This window comes from Cetorhinus maximus, chromosome 1, assembly GCF_964194155.1.
Source record: "Cetorhinus maximus chromosome 1, sCetMax3.hap1.1, whole genome shotgun sequence".
Lineage (NCBI taxonomy): Eukaryota > Metazoa > Chordata > Chondrichthyes > Lamniformes > Cetorhinidae > Cetorhinus > Cetorhinus maximus.
This window is the reverse complement of record NC_135879.1, coordinates 81,656,851-81,671,992: the sequence shown is the minus strand read 5'-3', so window position 1 is coordinate 81,671,992 and position 15,142 is coordinate 81,656,851. Positions and strand designations below refer to the sequence as shown.

The following is a 15,142-nucleotide window of genomic DNA, read 5'->3' as shown; positions in this document are numbered from 1 at the left end:
CAGCAATTAAAAATAAAATAAAAATTTTAACATTTCATTAAGGAAATGTCCATGCTCATGTGACGGAGTCACGTGAGGGGACATGTTTTTTAACACCTTAAAATTCTTTATTTTTAATTTTCAAGACTGCTCATCTCCCTGAGGCTGCTCTGTGCCTCAGGAAGCTTTTCTAGTGCACACCTGCCCACATACACAAAGTTCCCCACTCGCCCTCCTCCCCCCTACACACAGGCAGCGACAAGCATGGCAGCGCACGTTTCACACTGGGCAGGCGTTAATTGGCTCACCAGCGTGAAATCGCTGTTCAGTCCCGATCGCGGGCAACAGTCAGCTTCCCGACCGCTCCCACCCGCCCCCACCAAGCCCGCCCAATGATGGAAAAATCCTGGCATTAAGGGTGAAGGGGCGGAGGGGGGGTGGGGGCACTTGTTGGATAATTACTTTGTGCACGTAAACCAAACCAGCGACCATGGCATTGGGAATGGCATGGGAACGAATTTGGCTTCATCATCAGCATTTGTTAATTACAGCACTGTACATGTTAGAGCCCTGGGAAAGGATCATATTCAAGTCCCTATTGATATCTATTGTTGGGATGGTTGTATACATTGGTTATGTGTTTATGCCTCAGCATATTATGGCAATATAAAGAGACATTAAGTGTCAGCCATGTCTCAGTTGCTAGCACTCTTGCCTCTAAGTCACTCTAAGTCACAAAGTTGTAGGTTTAAGTCCCACTGCAGTGCAGTGTTGAGAGGATGCTGCGATATAAAAGAGGCATTTATATGACCAGGAGGCGCTGCAGGGGCTGGAGTTCATTATCTCACCACAAAATAACATTTTAATTTAAATTTGCTAAGTTTCCTTTAATGTTTGATTTTTGTTACAGTTCCTGTCTAAGGAGTAGTTCATTAATTACAGCTACAGCTCCTCACACCCCGCTTCCTGTAAGGACTCTATCCCATTCTCTCAGTTCCTTCGCCTCCATCACATCTGTTCTGATGATGCCACTTTCAAAAACAGTTCCTCTGACAAGTCTTCCTTCTTCCTTAACCAAGGTTTTCCACACACGTTGGTTGACAGGGCCCTCAACCATGTCCGGCCCATCTCCCCTGCATCTGCCCTCACACTTTCCTCTCCCTCCCAGAACCATGATAGGGTCTCCCTTGTCCTCACTTATCACCCCATCCGCCTCCGCATTCAAAGGATCATCCTCCGCCATTTCCGCCAACTCCAGCATGATGCCACCACCAAACACATCTTCCCTTTTCCCGTCCAGTGGCATTCCGCAGGGAACATTCCCTCCGGGACACCCTGGTCCATTCCTCCATCACCCCTTACACCTCAACCCCCTCCCATTGCACCTTCCCATGCAACCGCAGAAGGTGCAACACCTGGCCTTTTACTTCCCCCCTCCTCACCACCCAAAGGCCCAAACACTCCTTTCAAGTGAAGCAGCATTTCACTTGCACTTCCCTCAATTTAGTCTACTGCATTCACTGCTCCCAATGTGGTTTCCTCTACATTAAAGAGACCAAACACAGACTAGACTGGGTGACTGCTTTGCGGAACACCTTCAGTCTGTCCACAAGTATGACCCAGACCTCCCTGTCGCTTGCCATTTCAACACACCACCCTGCTCTCAAGCCCACATGTCCATCCTTGGCCTGCTGCAATGTTCCAGTGAAGCTCAACGCAAACTGGAGGAACGGCACCTCATCTTCCGACTAGGCACTTTACAGCCTTCCAGACTGAATACTGAGTTCAACAAGTTTAGATCATGAACTGTCTCCTCCATCCCCACCCCCTTTCCGATCCCCTTTTTCCAATAATTTATATAGATTTTTCTTTTCCCACCTATTTCCATTATTTTTAAATGTATTTCCATCCATTGTTTTATCTCTACCTTTTAGCCTATTTCAATCCCTTCCCCCCACCCCACCCCCACTAGGGCTATCTTCACTTGCTCGTCCTGCTTTCTACCCTTAATGTCAACATTAGCACATTTCTTAGATAATATCACCACTTTCAACACCTCTTTGTCCTTTTGTCTATGACATCTTTTGGCTATCTCCACCTATCACTGGCCCTCTATCCAGCTCTACCTGTTCCACCCCCCTTGAAACCAGCTTATATTTCACCCCTCGTCTATTTTTCCTTAGTTCTGGTGAAGAGTCATACAGACTCGAAACGTTAACTGTATTCCTCTCCGCAGATGCTATCAGACCTGCTGAGTTTTTCCAGGTATTTTTGTTTTTGTTTTGGATTTCCGGCATCCACAGTTTTTTGCTTTTATCATTAGTTAACTAGTTTATTTGTTTTCTACTCAAAAGAGTATAAGGAGACTTTTATTGACACTGTGGTGGGTTTTTGCACATTTGTAATTTCTCACTTTGTGAATAAATCTGAAAGTAAGTAAAAATTGACTTCTCGGCTCCTCCTTTACCAATTGGCTTTCAGAAGTTTAAAATGGTAGCAGAGAATGGTTGCCTTAAGGTGAAGATTGTAAAATAAGAAAAACAATTTTAAGAAAGAAGATTACAATTTGAGTAGCTTTTGTGAAGAATGGCTGAAAGCAAGTATCAATTGTCAGGGTATGATTACCTGTCGATATTCTCAGAGTCTGAACCTTATGACCTAGTGGAAGAATGAAATGGATATGTGGGCACGGGTTATGTTCTTACCAAAGAGGAAACAAGATATGGCCTTGTCACTATCTAACAAAATTAAAATCAGAAGCTGTGAGCTGGAAGCCCGTCAGTTCGATCTGAGGAATGTTTGACTCTTCTCTTAGGTTTCATAGATGAAATATAGCAACAAAATAATCTTTTGGATGCCTACGAGGCATGGTCATTCCATAGAGAAATATATCATGGACTTTAACAGAGTGAATAAAAGATTACAGAAGTTCAATTTGGAGATTCCTTGTTTAGTTCTCGCATTTAAATTAGTGGATTGCCCTAAGGTGTCACATATGGATTGGTTTGTGGTCTTAACTGGAGTTCAGTTCTTGGAGTGGATATCTGCTGCCTTGAAAAAATTCCTGGGGAAGCAATCATTTCCAGCAGCCTTGATGACAAAAATGGGACATTCCATGGTGCCTCAAAAGATGGAGAACTCAATGATTGAGATATTTTGAGATCTGGACACAGGTGCCAGTACAAAGGAAAGGCTTGTAACAGAAGGAATGAGCATGAAGTACTTTTAGCAGATTTGGATACCAAAGCAGGATTGAAGCAGCAATAGTAGTTGAATGAATCTCAGGAATGCCCAGGGAACAGATATCAAACATTTCAGGTGTGATTCAAAATATCATTCTGCAATGAGCTGCCCAAAGCCGAACAGTAGGGTTCTTGATGTGATGTATGACACTGAGAATTTGGATGCTGAGCATGATGAAATTGATCAGTCAGAGGAAATTAGTCCAGTGAGGAGTATATTAGTCACAGATTTATTTAACTCTGTGGTATTAGGTAATGTGTAGAACAAATTGGCTAAAATGTTATCTAGGTTCACTCAGTAGTGAGGACCACTGTAACGTCAGGGAATACGATAGTTCTGCTTGTTTTAGGATCAGGAATGACAACACATTGAGGTCACTAAAAAAAGTTGTGATTCCATACAAAACAGCTGGTTTGAGTCACTGTATTAGTACTGATGTAGTACCTAGTGGGGTATCTTTGCTGTTAAGTAGGCTTTCCATAAAAAAGGCACAAATGAACTAGATATGGAGCATGAAAAAGCAATTGTTTTTGGAAAATCAATAGACCTGTAGCTTACCCAACCCAGATATTATTATATCCCTTTCCAAAAATGATGTTTTTAATCAGAATTATTAATCAGAAGTATTATTAGCTTCAGGTGATAAGAAACAGAGGATAAAAAAGTAAGTTGTCTTAAAGCTGCATAGACAATTTAGTCATCTTCTTGTCAAAGATTAAAATTCCTGCTAAAGAATGCAGATTAGTGCAAAATGTGAAATATGTAAGAAGTATCAGAGGACATCACCACGTCCTACTGTGCTCCTTCCATTGGTATGTGACTTTAATGCAGTAATTGCCATTGATCTAAAGGTACGGGACAAAGATAGAAATGTTTACTTTTTTTTTCATTCATGGGATGTGGGCGTCGTTTGCTGTGCCAGCATTTATTGCCCATTCCTAGTTCCCCTTGAGAAGGAGGTGGTGAGCTGCCTTCTTGAACCGCTGCAGTCCATTTGGTGTAGGTACACCCACAGTGCTGTTAGGAAGGGAGTTCCAGGATTTTGACCCAGCGACAGTGAAGGATCAGTGATATATTTTCAAGTCAGGATGGTGAGTGACTTGGAGGTGAACTTCCATGTGGTGGTGTTCCCATCTATCTGCTGCCCATGTCCTTCTAGATGATAGTGGTTGTGGATTTGGAAGGTACTGTCTAAGAAACCTTGATGAATTCCTGCAGTGCATCTTGTAGATAGTACACACTGCTACTACTGTGCGTTGGTTGTGGAGGGAGTGAATGTTTGTGGATGTGGTGCCAATCAAGCGGGCTGCTTTGTCCTGGATGGTGTCAAGCTTCTTGAGAGTTGTGGGAGCTGTACTCATCCAGGCACCTGGATAGCATTCCATCATACTCCTGACTTGTGCCTTGTGGATGGTGGATTTGAGTCAGGATTTGAGTTACTTACCACAGGATCCCTAGCCTCTGACGTGCTCTTGTAGCCACAGTATTTAGATGGCTAGTCCAGTTCAGTTTCTGGTCAATGGTAACCCCCAGGATGTTGATAGTGGGGGACTCAATGATGGTAATTCCATTGAACATCAAGGGGCGATGGTTAGATTCTCTCTTGTTGAAGATGGTCATTGTGTGGTGCGAATGTTACTTGCCACTTGTCAGTTCAAGCCTGGATATTTTCCATGTCTTGCTGCACTTGGACATGGACGGCTTCAGTATCTGAGGAGTCGCGAAAGGTGTTGAACAGTAAAGGGACAAAGATGGGCCAGAAATCAGAGTTCTAAATTGGGAGAAGGCCGATTTTAATAAGGTCAAATATGATTTGGCCAGAGTGGACTGGGAGCAGCTACTTTTAGGTAAATTTGTGTCACAGCAGTAGGACTCATTCAAGAAGGAAATAGGGAGAGTACAGGGCCAACATATTCCAGTAAAGACAAAGGGTGGGACAAACAAATCCAGGGAACCCTGGATGTCAAGGGATATACAGGATTGGATAAAGAAAAAAGGGGAGGCATATGGCAGATACCAAAGCCTCAAAACAGCAGAAGCAGGAGTTTAGAATGTGTAAGGGGGAACTTAAAAAGGAAATTAGGAGAGCAAAAAGGGGACATGAAAAAACATTGGCAGGTAAAATAAAGGAAAATCCAAAGTTATTTTACGAGTGCACTAAGAGTAAGTGAATAACTACAGAAAGAGTAGGGCCCATTAAAGACCATAGTGGTAATTTGTGTGTGGAGCCGGAAGATGTAGGTAGGGTTCTAAATGAACACTTTGTGTCAGTGTTCACAAGTGGGAGGGACAATGTGGGTATGGAAATCAGGCAGAAGGACTGTGATATAATTAACGAAATTAGCATAGAAAGGGAGGAGATTCTAAGTGGTCTGGCAGGCTTAAAAGTAGATAAATCTCCAAGCCCGGATGAAATGTATCCCAGGCTGTTGAGTGAGGCAAGGGAGGAGAGAGCAGGGGTGCTGGCAATAATTTTCAATACCTCTCTGGCCACAGGAGAGGTGCCAGAGGACTGGAGGACAGCCAATGTGGTAGTGTTATTCAAGAAGGGAGGAAGGGATAAACCAGGGAACTAAAGGCCAGTCAGTCTAACCTCAGTGGTGGGGAAACTATTGGAAGCAATTCTGAAGGACAGAATTAATTTACACTTTGAGAGGCAGGGATTAATCAAGGACAGCCAGCATGGTTTTGTTAAGGGGAGGTCATATCTGACCAATTTGACTGAATTTTTCGAAGAGGTGACCAGGTGTATAGATGAGGGCAATGCATTTGACGTAGTCTACTTGGACCTCAGCAAGGCTTTTGATAAGGTCCCGCATGGGAGACTGATAACAATGCTAAGAGCCCATGGGATCCAAGGCAATTTGGCAAATTGGATCCAGAGTTGGCTGAGTGGCAGGAAGCAGAGGGTAATGGTCGAGGGGTGTTTTTTGTGACTGGATGCCTGTGTCCAGTGGGGTTCCACAGGAATCGGTGTTGGGTCCCTTGCTGTTTGTGGTATATATAAACAATTTAGGCTTGAATGTAGGAGGGTTGATCAGTAAGTTCACAGATGACATGAAAATTGGTGGGATGGTAAATAGTGAGGAGGATAGCCTTAGATTACAGGAGGATATAGACGGGCTGGTCAGATGGGCTGATCAGAGGCAAATGGGATTTAATCCGGATAAGTGTGAGGTGATGCACTTGGGCAGGACAAACAAGGCATGGGAATACATGATGAATGGTAGGACCCTGGGAAGTACTGAGGATCAGAGGGACCTTGGTGTACATGTCCACCGGTCCCTTAAGGTAGTGGGACAGGTAGATAAGGTGGTTAAGAAGGCATATGGGATACTTGCCTTTATTAGCCAAGGCATAGAATATAAGGGCAAGGAGGTTATGCTGGAACTGTATAAAATGCTGGTTACCACAGCTAGAGTATTGAGCGCAATTCTGGAATCCGCATTATAGGAAGGATGTGTTTGCACTAGCGAGAGTGCAGAGGAGATTTACCAGGATGTTGCCTGGACTGGAGAGTTTTAGTTATGAGGAGAGATTGGATAGACTAGGGTTATTTTCCCTGGAGCAGAGGGGATTGAGGAGGGACATGACTGAGGTGTATAAAATTATGAGGGGCATAGATAGGATAGACAGGAAGGAACTTTTCCCCTTGGTGGATGGATCAATAACCAGGGGGCATAGATTTCAGGTAATGGGCAGGAGGTTTAGAGAGGATGTGAGGAAGACATTTTTCATCCAGAGAGTGGTGGGAATCTGGAACTCACTGTCTGAAAGGGTGGTAGAGGCAGAAACCCTCATAACATTTAAGAAGTATTTGGATGGATGTGCACGTGCAATGCCATGGCATACAAGGCTATGGGCCTAGTGCTGGAAAATGGGATTAGAATATTTAGATACTTGTTTGACTGGTTTAGACTCAATGGGTCGAAGGGCCTTTTTCTGTGCTGTAGACCTCTATGACTCTATGACTCTATTGCGCAATCATTAGCGAACATCCCCACTTCTGACCTTATGATGGAAGGTAGGTCATTGATGTAGCAACTGAAGATGGTTGGGCCGAGGACACTACCCTGAGGAATTCCTGCAGTGATGTCCTGGAGTTGAGATGACTGACCTCCAACAACCACAACCATCTTCCTTTATGCTAGGTATGACTCCAACCGGTGGAGAGTTTTCCCCCTGATTTTCATTGAATCTAGTTTTGCTAAGGCTCCTTGATGCCACACTCGGTCAAATGCTGCCTTGATGTCAAGGGCAGTCACTCTCAACTCACCTCCTGGAGTTCAGCTCTTTTGTCCATGTTTGAACCAAGGCTGTACTGAGGTCAGGAGCTGATTGGCCCTGGCGGAACCCATTTTATACTTTTTTGACATAGCAACCTGTTATGTTCATTCTGTCGAGTCACTTTGCTCGTGAACATAGTTGCACGCCTAACTACCGGTGGGTGAGTTGGCAAACAATTTGCTGCAGACGCAAAGACCAATATAAGATGAAGTACATGCTGTTTATTTACACAAGTAACAGAGCACTAACACAATGTCTGCTTCCAACCAGACCCTACTCTAAACTACTGATTAACATTGCAGCCCATGCTACAAAGCCATTGGGTAATACAGTCACGTGGTCAATCTGCTCACATTCTCTTAAAGGTGTATTGCACCTCAGATTACCACATCCCTCCCCCTTTACTCAAAAGTACAATTTACAATCTTTACAATTGTAAAGAACATAGCTTTTTTATTTGTCCCTTTCTTTCAGGTGCTAAGGAAAGCAAGCTCCAACAACTCATTGATACCAACGCTCATCCAGGACCCTCCACCCCTTCCCGTCCTTCTGACCCCATCCTGTCTTCTAATCCCAGACCTTGCTGTGTATTCACCATACCCCCTGACCTTCTCTTCTCTGATGCAGAACATTCAGTACTCAGCAAAGGTCTCAGCTTCATACCCTTATAGCCTCACCTCAATGAATTCCAGGCTCAGCACAAGACTGAACTCTTCTTCCAGTGCTTCTGACATGTCTTCCTTCTTCTATAACCAAGGTTTCCCATCCACTGTGGTTGACAGGGCCCTCAACCGTGTCCAACCCATCTCCCGCGCCTCTGCCCTCACACCTTCCTCTTCCTCCCAGAACCATGATAGGGTCCCCCTTGTCCTTACTTTTCACCTCGCCAGTCTGCGCATTCAAAGAACAAAGAACAAAGAACAAAGAAAAGTACAGCACAGGAACAGGCCCTTCAGCCCTCCAAGCCTGCGTCGATCATATTGCCCGTCAACTAAAACATTTTGCTCTTCCGGGGTCCATATCCCTCTATTCCCATCCTATTCATGTATTTGTCACGCTGCCTCTTAAACACCACTATCGTATCTGCTTCCACCACCTCCTCTGGCAGCAAACTCCAGACACTCACTACCCTCTGCGTAAAAAACTTGTCCCGCACATCTCCTCTATAGTTTTCTCCTCTCACCTTAAATCTATGTCCCCTAGTAATTGACTCTTCCACCCTGGGAAAAAGCTTCTGACTATCTACTCTGTCCATGCCACTCATAATTTTGTCAACTTCTATCAAGTCGCCCCTCAATCTCCGTCGCTCTACTGAGAACAATCCGAGTTTCTCCAACCTCTCCTCATAGCTAATAACCTCCAGACCAGGCAGCATCCTGGTAAACCTCCTCTGCACCCTCTCCAACACCTCCATATCCTTCTGGTAATGTGGCGACCAGAATTGCACACAATATTCCAAGTGTGGCCTAACCAAGGTTCTATACAGCTGCAGCATGACTTCCCAGTTTTTATACTCAGTACCCCTGCCAATGAAGGCAAGCATGCCATATGCCTTCCTGGCTACCTTATCCACCTGCGTTGCCACTTTCAGTGACCTGTGGACCTGTACACCCAGATCCCTCTGCCCGTCGATGCACTTAAGGGTTCTGCCATTTACTGTATAATTCCTGCTTGTATTAGACCTTCCAAAATGCATTACCTCACATTTGTCCGGATTAAACTCCATCTGCCATTTCTCCACCCAAGTCTCCAATTGATCTATATCCCATTGTATCCTTTGACAATCCTCTTCACTATCTGCAACTCCTCCAACCTTAGTGTCATCTGCAAACTTACTAATTAGCCCAGTTACATTTTCCTCCAAATCATTTATGTATACTACAAACAGCAAAGGTCCCAGCACTGATCCCTGCGGAACACCACTAGTCACAGCTCTCCATTCAGAAAAGCACCCTTCCACTGCTACCCTCTGTCTTCTATGACCAAGCCAATTCTGTATCCATCTTGCCAGCTCACCTCTGATCCCGTGCAACTTTACCTTCTGTACCAGTCTGCCATGAGGGCCCTTGTCAAAGGCCTTACTGAAATCCATGTATATAACATTCACTGCCCTTCCATCGTCGATCATCATTGTCACTTCCACGAAAAACTCGATCAAGTTAATGAGACATGACCTCCCCTTCACAAAACTATGCTGCCTCTCAATAATATGTCCATTTGCTTCCAAATGGTAGTAAATCCTGTCACGAAGAATCTTCTCCAATAATTTCCCTACCACTGACGTAAGGCTCACCGGCCTGTAATTTCCTGGATTATCCCTGCTACCCTTCTTAAACAATGGAACAAAATTGGCCATTCTCCAGTCCTCTGGGACCTTACCCGTAGCCAGTGAGGATACAAAGATTTCTGTCAAGGCCCCAGCAATCTCCTCCCTTGCTTCCCTCAGTACTCTGGGGTAGATCCCATCTGGCCCTGGGGACTTATCCACCGTAATATTCTTCAAGACGCCTAACACCCCTTTTTTGATCTCAATATGATCCAGGCTATCTACACACTCTTCCCTAGACAAATCGACCGCTAAGTCCTTCTCTTTGATCTACTGATCAGAAGTATTCATTTAGTATCTCTCCCATTTCTTCTGGCTTCATACACAGATTCCCACCTCTGTCCCTGAGTGGGCCTACCCTTTCCCTGGCTACCCTCTTGCTTTTTACATATGTCTAAAAGGCCTTGGGATTTTCCTTAATCCTGGTGGCCAGTGACTTTTCATGACCCCTTTTAGCCCTCCTGACTCCTTGCTTAAGTTTCTTCCTACTTTCTTTGTATTCTCCACGGGATTCATCTGTTCCCAGCCTTCAAGCCCTTACGAATGCTTCCCTTTTCTTTTTGACTAATCTCACAATATCCTTCGTTATCCAAGGTTCCTGAAACTTGCCATGCTTATCCTTCATCCTAGCAGGAACATGCCGGTCCTGAATTCTTCTCAACTGACGTTTGAAAGCCCCCCACATGTCAGTTGTTGATTTGCCCTCAAACATCCGCCTCCAATCCAGATTCCTCAGTTCCTGCCTAATATTGTTATAATTAGCCTTCCCCGAATTAAGCATTTTAACCTGAGGACTCCTGTTATCCTTATCCACCAGTACTTTGAAACTTACTGAATTATGGTCACTTTTCCTGAAATGCTCCCCCTACTGAAACTTCGACCACCTGGCCGGGTTCATTCCCTAATACCAGGTCCAGTATTGCCCCTTCCCTAGTTGGACTATCTACATATTGTCTCAGGAAGCCCTCCTGGATGCACCTTACAAATTCTGCACCATCCAAACCCCTAGCACTAAGTGATTCCCAGTCAATATAGGGAAAGTTAAAATCACCCACCACAACAACACTATTGCTTTTACATCTTTCCAAAATCTGTCTACGTAACTGTTCCTCAATCTCCCACCTGCAATTGGGAGGCCTATAGTAAACCCCCAACATTGTGACTGCACCCTTCCTATTCCGGAGCTCTACCTATATTGCCTTGCTGCATGAGCCCACCGAGGTGTCCTCCTGTCGTACAGCTGTGATATTCCCCTTAACCAGCAGTGCAACTCCCCCACCTCTTCTACATCCCTCTATATCCTGCCTGAAACATTTAAATCCTTAAACGTTTATCTGCCAATCCTGTCCATCCTTCAACCAAGTCTCTGTTATAGCAATAACATCATAGTCCCAAGTACTAATCCAAGCTCTAACCTCATCTGCCTTGCCTGTTATACTTCTCGCATTGAAACAAATGCATTTCAAACCCCCAGTCCCACTGTGTTCAGTAATTTCTCCCTGCCTGCCCTTCCTCTTAGTCCTACAGGCCATATTCACTTGTTCCCAGTCATTTATTTCACCTGCTGACCTATTGGTCTGGTTCCCACCCCACTGCCATACTAGTTTAAATCCTCCCGAGTGACACTAGCAAACCTCGCAGCCAGAATATTGGTACCCCTCCAGTTTAGATGCAACCCGTCCTTCTTGTACAGGTCCCACCTGCCCCGGAGGAGATCCCAATGATCCAGATATCGGAAACCCTCCCTCCTACACCATCTGTTCAGCCATGTGTTTAGCTGCACTATCTTCCTATTTCTTGACTCACTGGCACGTGGCACAGGGAGTAATCCTGAGATTACAACCCTAGAGGTCCTGTTTTTTAACTTTCTGCCTAACTCCCTGAACTCCCGCTGCAGGACCTCGTCACTCTTCCTGCCTATGTCGTTAGTACCAGTGTGTACCACGACCTCTGGCTGTTCTCCCTCCCCCTTCAGAATGTTCCGTGCCCGATCAGAGACATCCTGGACCCTGGCACCAGGGAGGCAACATACCATCCTGGTGTCTCTTTCACGACCACAGAAACACCTATCTGAGCCCCTGACTACAGAGTCCCCTATGATAATTGCTCTTCTGAGCTTTGATCCCCCCTGCTGAACAACCGAGACAGCTGTGGTGCCACTGCTCTGGCTGCTGCTGTTGTTTTCCCCTGATAGGCCATCCCCCCCCAACAGTATCCAAAATGGTATACCTGTTAGAGAGGGGGACAGCCACAGGGGATTTCTGCACTGACTGCCTGCCCCTTCTAGCGGTCACCCATCTATCTGTCTGTACCTTGGGTATGACCACTTCTCCAAAACTCCTGTCAATGATGCTTTCCACCGCCTGAATGCTCCTAAGTGCATCCAACTGCTGCTCCAACCGATCCATGCCCTCTGTGAGGAGCTGCAATTGGGTGCACTTCCTGCAGATGTAGTTGTCCGGGACACTTGAAGCGACACAGATTTCCCGCATCCCACAGGTGAAGCACTTCACCCCAGCAACTGCCATTTCTAGAACTATTTAATAAATTAATTTAAATCTAATAACTGCTTATTGACTCCTTATTAACTATACGTTCCCTAGGGCTAGATTTCTACTATAAATGCTAAATTCTAAGAACAGTAACCCCCTGACAAAAACAGAATTACCTGGAAAAACACAGCAGGTCTGGCAGCATCGGCGGAGAAGAAAAGAGTTGACATTTCGAATCCTCATGACTCTTCAACAGAACTGAGTAATATTAGGAGAGGGGTGAAATATAAGCTGGTTTAAGGTGGGGGGAGAAAAGTTGGGGGGTGGGGGGTAGTTGTAGGGACAAGCAAGCAGTGATAGGAGCAGATAATCAAAAGATGTCACAGGCAAAGGAACAAAGAGGTGTTGAAGGTGGTGATATTATCTAAACGAATGTGCTAATTAAGAATGGATGGCAGGACACTCAAGGTACAGCTCTAGTGGGGGTGGGGTGGAAAGACTAACAGGTTTAACACTCCACCCTGCTCTCTTGCCACATGTCTGTCTTTGGCTTGCTGCATTGTTCCAGTGAAGCCCAACGCAAACTGGAGGAACAGCACCTCATCTTCCGACTAGGCACTTTACAGCCTTCCGGACTGAATATTGAATTCAACAACTATAGATCTTGAACTCCCTCCTCCATCCCCACCCACTTTCCGTTTCTTCCCCCTCCCTTTTGTTTTTTCCAATAATTTATATAGATTTTTCTTTTCCCACCTATTTTCATTATTTTTAAATCTATACTTTTAATGCCCTGTTAGTCTTTCCACCCCACCCCCACTAGAGCTGTACCTTGAGTATCCTGCCATCCATTCTTAATTAGCACATTCGTTTAGATAATATCACCACCTTCAACACCTCTTTGTTCCTTTGTCTGTGACATCTTTTGATTATCTGCTCCTATCACTGCTTGCTTGTCCCTACAACCACACCCCGCCCACCCCCAACTTCTCTCCCCCCCCATCCCTCCACCTTAAACCAGCTTATATTTCACCCCTCTCCTAATATTACTCAGTTCTGTTGAAGGGTCATGAGGACTCAAAACGTCAACTCTTTTCTTCTCCGCTGATGCTGCCAGACCTGCTGAGTTTTTCCAGGCAATTCCGTTTTTGTTTTGGATTTCCAGCATCTGCAATTTTTGTTTTTATCTCAGTAATCCCCTGATTCTGGTCTAGATACCCTCTATTTATTAATTAAGTGATTAATTTATTTGGTTTAATTAGTTTAATAATGTTTTAGTTTCAAATTCAGTGTAGATTCTCTACTAGCCAATCAGGTCACAGATTTACCGTGACGCCACTTTTAATTTTTTTTTAAGACCCGAGGTCCGCGAATCCTCGAGGTAAGGTTTTTATATTCACCTCTCTGGAACTCCGCCATCCGACTCTGCTACCTGGAACTCTCCTCGCGTTCTTTTATCCTGTGTCTCCGCCGGTCTCCTCGCGCTCTTTTATCCTCCACCATTTTCACCAACTCCAGCGTGATGCCACCACCAAACACATCTTCCCTTCACCGCCCCCCCCAGTCAGCATTCCATGGGGACCATTCCCTCCGGGACACCCTGGTCCACTTTTCCATCACCCCCAACACTTCAACCCCCTCCCATGGCACCGTCCCATGCTATCGCAGAAGGCGCAACACCTGCCCCTTAACTTCCCCCCTCCTTGCCGTCCAAGGGCCCAAACGCTTGTTTCAACTGAAGCAGCGCTTCACTTGCACTTCCCTCAATTTGGTCTACTGCATACACTGCTCCCAAAGCAGTCTCCTCTGCATTGGAGAGACCAAACACAGACTGGATGACCGCTTTGAGGAACACCTTCAGTCTGTCCGCAAGCATGACCCAGTCCTTCCTGTCGCTTGCCATTTCAACACACTGCCCTGCTCTCATGCCCACATGTCCATCTTTGGCCTGCTACAATGTTCCAGTGAAGCCCAACGCAAACTAGAGGAACAGCACCTCATCTTCCGATTAGGCACTTTACAGCCTTCCGGACTTAACATTGAGTTCAACAACTTCAGACCATGAACTCTCTCCTCCATCCCCACCCCTTTTTGATCCCCCCTTTTCTATATTCATTTTTATTTTTAAATTTTTATTTATTTTTCCACTTATTATCATTATTATTATTTTTAAAATTTATTTCCATTTTTATTCATTGTTTTATCCCCATCTTTTAGCCTATTTTCAATTTTTTTTCCCACCACCGTCCCCTCCCCTGAGACTAGCCCCACTAGGGCCATCTGTCTCTTTCCAGAGTGCTTACCCTGGTCATTATCACATTCTGCTTTCCACTCTTAATGCCACCATTAGCACCTCCTTTAGCCAGTACCACCAATATTAACAACCCTTTGGCCTTTTGTTTATGACATCTTTTGCAATCTCTCCTTTGCCTCCAACTATAGCTGGCCTTCTATCCAGCTTCATCTGTCCCACCCCCCCTTAAACAGTGTGTATTTCACCACATGTCTACTTCCCTTTAGCTCTGAAGAAGAGTCATACGGACTCGAAATGTTAACTCTGTCATTCTCTCCACAGGTGCCACCTGTCCCTCGTGGAAAAATTTATGCAGAGAAACACCTTTGACCACAAGTCCATCAGGCAGTGGTCGGCACTTAACGTCTTAGAGGCCCTGCGGGAAAAGCAGATGGTGGATCCTGTCGGATGGTTCCCCGAGTGGACTGTCAAAGTCATTTGGCAGAATGCCTCATCGCCAGAACTTTCCAACAAGCACCAAGATGTAGCTTGGCTGGTGGTGAGAAAGACCCTCCCCGTAAA

The 15,142-nt window shown here is 45.2% G+C and overlaps 1 pseudogene; it reads left to right on the top strand.

Annotated features, from left to right (window-relative positions):
• The first annotated feature begins 469 nt into the window (after window positions 1-469).
• On the top strand, window positions 470-9,327 carry LOC144688699 (serine palmitoyltransferase small subunit A pseudogene; annotated as a pseudogene).
• The last annotated feature ends 5,815 nt before the right edge of the window (window positions 9,328-15,142 follow it).